Here is a 5,514-nt window from a genome sequence, read left to right on the forward strand (position 1 = left end):
GCTAGACTATAGGGATTTCGCATGCGCGGTCTTTCCAGATTTTTCCAGCACATTCTGTGGGGCTTTAAAATCGCGCATGCGCATGTTCAAAGGTATACACGGACCATTCGCATGATCAACAATGGCTACTGCGTGCCCAGATGAAGTCCCAAACCCATTTCCCGAGCTTACCACTCCGGTAAGTCTGTTAATGGTAACATTTATGGCACTATGGCCAAATGACAGGTCCCAGTTTTCAATGTAAGGTTTTCTCACCACCAGACCACCACGTCACCTGCCAGAGAAGAAGGGTCTAGAGTGGACATTTCGCCCTCTGAACATTCTGTAAGGTGAGTGTTCTCAAAACGTTTAACCTATATGGTTCATTAGAAAGAAGATCAAAATTTTTTTTTTTTTTTTTTTTTTTTTTTTCCTGTTGCTGTTTAGGCAGAGGGTGCGTTTTTCAGTTGTCTCACGTCAAGAACTTATGGCGGAGGTGAAAAAGTATAAAAGGCGTTTCCATATCCTCGTCTTTGCGTTCCTGGCGCTTGTTTTTATTGCTATTCTATTTTTTTTTTTACTCAGCTTACATTGTTATCTGAATTGTTAAGAGTCAATTGTTTCCAAATTCTTGTTGGCTATTAAAATGTTATTTTGTGTGTACATTTTGTCATACTACTCGCATTTGTTTAACGCCATCGGGTGAAACCATAATAGCAAATTGCATATTAGTTATAACGTGTTGAATTAATCTTATAAAACATGGAACAGCACATGGCAAAAACAATAAGGTGGCTAATCCACATAACAAATAAAATAGGATTCGTTTTACCCAGGGGCTCCCGAGAAGCCAGGAAAACAAGTCAATATTCGTCTTTCCAAGTTCAGACGGGAACATGGGCTAACTTCCCTGTCTCTGATGTGATTTGTTTAACTACCTCACCATTGTCATCAATTTTCAAACAACAATTGGAAACATTTACTTTACCACAAACACCTCTTTCTTTGGCTAGCAGGTAGTCCAGAACCATCCTGTGTTGATAAATTGCATTTAACATCAAAAGCTTTAGCTGTTTGATTAGTAATAATTTCCAAGACAGCCTGTAGACGAATTATATGATTCAGATTGTAGATAGGTTCTCGAGCGCCGTTAATAAGTTCATTAGGATTCCAAGTTGCAGGTTTATAATACTGTATGATACGTTGTGGTGTCCATTCATTTAATAAATATTGGTACCCCCTCAATTCTTGGGAGTCTGGAAAAATCAACTTGCCACTGTTGCCCTGGCTAATTTTCAAACACATTTCACATCGCTGAGTCACCTGTTTTATTACAGTATACAAGTTCTGCCCTATCAATTTCTGATTTAGACTTTTATATAAATTATCAGCTCCCCAATGCATCTTATTATGTTCTATTACGGCTGTGGTCCATATTAAATTGGATGGTACCACTATACGACCATCCCTCAAATAAGTTAGAATAATTTGGCTCCTGATCTGTACTTACAGTTTGGATTTTACCGTCTGATATTAAGGATAATTCCTCTTTTCCTACCTCCTCTGCTACTTGTATGGCTTCATGGTCGGCCAGGCGGTTTCCAATTTCCAAATCAGTGCCTTAATGGGCCATCTTATGTTCTTCCTTCCTGGACGACCCTCTTATAACAGAGGGGGCCCTTCCTCACATCAAGGTCTGGCATGGCATATGTCCCCACCGCTCAACGCCTACTGGGTTGCAGCCAGCAGCAGAGCTCAAGATCCTTCTTGGTGGCAAACACAGAGGCCAACCCAGTCTTGCCCTTGATTGTGGTAGGAGGCACTTGACCAGCCTTATTCTTTGTACTTTGTTGTCAATGCAAAGCTTCATCTGCACATCCCATAACAAGTCACAGTCATGGTAAAACACAGATTTACATTAGTAGAACTACTACAGAGTGTATTTTATTTTAGTTTTTTTTTATGCAGTATTCCCCACAGCCTTGCTGACCAAGGGATATTGTTTTACCTGAACTAGGCAGGCCTCCTGTTTATCATTTTTACTGTAACAGGGAAAGCATTTTTCCCTTTACTTGGAATTTACTTTCAGATATACCTGGTTAAAGATTTCTTTTACTTCAGGGAGGTCTTCTCTTCCACTTTTCTGTTGAATTAAAGATAAGCTCAACATTTTAGTTAATTGATCATTTTTAACTTTTGGATTCATTTCCCCTTCTTTAAACGTCTAGATGTTCTAATAAATCTCTTCCCAACAAAGATTTTGGTGAATTTGGCATTCTTATTTGTTTTCTTAGTTTGTACTTTAAAGGTTTCAGGATATTTTCCTGGCGGCCAGCAGCTCCCACAACTGTAACAAATTCTTTTCACTGAAGTTTAACACCAAATAAGTTGGTTTTGTATTCACCAACTTTTCTACATCACGATTACCTTAGTAAAAATCAACTCGAACCTTTATCCAGTCCTATTCACAACTAACTTTCAAACATCTAAATTTCCTCATCAGAGATTCACCTTTACTCTCCTCAGACCCGCTGCCTGCCCTAGAGGGGCCGTTACCGGTCCTGTTGTGCTGCAAATGCTGCAGCAATCGGGGTGACATTGTCAGGTCCTTCTGCTCAATCGTCAGCAACAGCAACCCCCTCCTCCCCACCATCGGAAGGGTTCGGGGCAGGAGATGCTGTTCCTGCTCTGCAGGTTACACAAGCCTGCCTCTGCTACAGCACTTCTGTTTTAACTCTTTCTTACCCTGAATGCAAATCTGCTCCTTGTTGCTTTAAGTCTGTGTTATTACGTATCAGCCTTCGCAGGCAAATAGCAAACACCCTGCCATGCATCCAGCGTGACTCAGCCGCACCTTCGAGGGGATACGGGGCTTTGTACAAACTCACCCCAATACTTTAACACTTTCACAGGGTTTTTTGACTCTCCACCCCCCCCCCCGGCTTCAGATCTTACATACATTAGCACAAGTTTTTTTATCTTACAACGTGTTTCATTCTGGTTGCTCCATAGAAGGAACCACAACCTCCCCTCTGATCCTTTTCCATTGCTAATATTAAGGGATCTTGTGGAGCTAGGTTAATACCACACTCTTTTGCCACTCTGGGTGATTCCTCAGAGTGAAAAACATACCAGCATACATTACTTCATCCCATTTTTCCTCTCGCCTTAAAAATAACATTAATTTTAGCAAAACATTATAATTCAGTGTGCCGTTTAAGGGCCATTTTCTCTGTCCCCTAACTTATACAGGGGCCACCACTGATTGCAGTACTTAGCCAAAGTTCTCTTATTCACGCTTCCCCCAGCTGCCCCCCCCATTTCCTTCCAGTGACCTTTCTTACTATTATCTCAATCGCTATCCCAGCCACAGAGACTCTAATTTCACTTACAGCTCTCTCTCTTATCCCAAGGCGTCCAAACCTTACAGTCAGGGCATTCAATTTCTTGTCGCCACCATACATATAATAATTCTTTACACCATATACACTTTAAAACATACAGAGGTTCACATTCACCCCTTGGATGTTCAAGACAATAACCACATACCAACATTTGTAATATACTGAATACAGAAATGTTCTCACATTTCCAGCATAAATGAGTATAACAATTATTAATAACCTTGTAATTATTAATTAAAAGGCCACTTTTCTCCACATTCCAGCTTACACTCACAGAACACACTTATCACTTACAGAATTACTACTTACAAAATGCAACACACAGGTATCTTTCTACAGCAACACCAAGAGCTCACTATTATTATAAAAAATATAGCCAAAATCACAGTAACAATTAGGGTACTGCTTCTCTAATCCGCTGAATTACTATAGTTCTCAGGTCCTGCATATGAGTTCTATGCGCCGGATCCTGATTATCCCAATTAGGTCTTTGGAGTGGCCATTTAATATCTGCTTGGGGTCCCTGGGTTTCCTCGGTAGTAAATAATTGACAAAGGATAGATTGCATCTTATCCCAAGTATAAAGGTTTGGTCCCAGAAATTGATCTAATCTTTCTGCCACTCCGAGTGGGTCCTCAATTAAGTTTCCCATCTCGGTCCTTTTAAAATCTCGTAGGTCAGCCGAATTTAGAGGCACAGAAATATATCCGATCACAGGTTGAGGTCCCCCCCCATGGGCTTTTCTCTTAGGGGGTATATTTGAGCTGCCCCTTTTTGACTTCTAGTTACGCGTCTAGGAAGAGGGGGAGACCCTTGTTCCGACTCTGGTGGGGGAATGGGCGCTCTGGGGACCTCTGCAGGAGCAGGAGGAGGAATGTAAGGAGGGGGGGTTAGAAGGGTTTCGTCTAACTCTCCCTTCTTTTTCTTTTGTTTAGTTTTTTTATTTTATTCAGCGGGTAAAGTCTAGCTCCCGGTTTTTTAGCCACACCTCCACATATTGACTCTCCTCCGGGTTAAGGGGTTTTTTTATTATTAACCCAGAGGTTTAATTGCTGTCTTACCCAATCTTCTTCTGACCCATAGACTGGCCAAAAGACATTTTTAGAAATCCTCTTCCCTCCCCATATCTTAGTACAATATTCTATCACTTTCTGCTTATCTTTCCCTAGGGTTCCAGGGAAATATCTCCAATTGTCCAAGATATATGCCAGAGGGGTATTCTTAGGTACAGTGGGTACCCTTCCCATGGGAGTCGAAGGCTTGCTGCCCTTCGCCCCCATCTTCTGGAATATCCACAAACATACACTCACTCGCTCCCCTTGTTCCTGGCCCAGTCCCTCGCGGGAGATGGGAAACGCAGTACTTAAGAGTCCACACTCGCTTGGTTCAGTATATCGAACCTCTCACTCGTTATATTCCAGGAAACCCAATCCCGCCTGAACGGCAAACCTTGCGAACAAATTCGCAATATACTTACGCGTCCTGCGTCTTCGTCCGGACTCCCGTGCACAGAATTTTTATGGGATTTTACCGGTTTCTCCTTTGCTCATTATTCTAGAATTTAGGTTCGTCGGTAAGGTTGGAGTAAGCTGTTGGTCGCGGGGCCGCGAAATGTCGCGGGGTGCCTCCCCGGAGGACCAAAGCCCACTGTTCCTTATCCGAGTCACGGCACCAGGAATTGTTATAAATTGAGACCACAACGGATCATAATCCAATTAAAATTGTATTAATTATAGCAAGTAGAATATGAGCAAAAACAGCGCTGGACGGCAGGGGAGTCTGCGCTCCACCAACTGCCGCCCTGAGCAGTTTAAACAGTCCTTTTTTATACTTTTTACTTTCGTGTTTATGAAGTAGTGGAGGTGTTAACCCCTTACTCATATATCTTTATAGGGGGTTGTCTGTCTTGTTTCTGTCTGGCGGTTATCTTCTCTTTTACAAGCAGCATCCTGGATGTAGTGGAGGTGTTAACCCCTTACTCATATATCTTTATATGGGGTCGTCTGTCTTGTTTCTGTCTGGCGGTTATCTTCTCTTTTACAAGCAGCATCCTGGATGTAGTGGAGGTGTTAACCCCTTACTCATATATCTTTATATGGGGTCGTCTGTCTTGTTTCTGTCTGGCGGTTAT

At 42.1% G+C, this 5,514-nt stretch overlaps 1 long non-coding RNA gene across 1 annotated transcript; it reads right to left on the reverse strand.

Annotated features, from left to right (window-relative positions):
- Window positions 1–585: 585 nt before the first annotated feature.
- On the reverse strand, window positions 586–5,211 carry LOC308057698. The gene is made up of 2 exons (XR_013925405.1): window positions 4,861–5,211; window positions 586–1,080 (listed from the first exon to the last, which is right to left on the reverse strand). It is a non-coding gene; the product is annotated as an uncharacterized lncRNA (long non-coding RNA).
- Between the last annotated feature and the right edge of the window lie 303 nt (window positions 5,212–5,514).

Source organism: Falco punctatus (assembly GCF_963210335.1).
Source record: "Falco punctatus genome assembly, contig: scaffold_49, whole genome shotgun sequence".
NCBI classification, from domain to species: Eukaryota; Metazoa; Chordata; class Aves; order Falconiformes; family Falconidae; genus Falco; species Falco punctatus.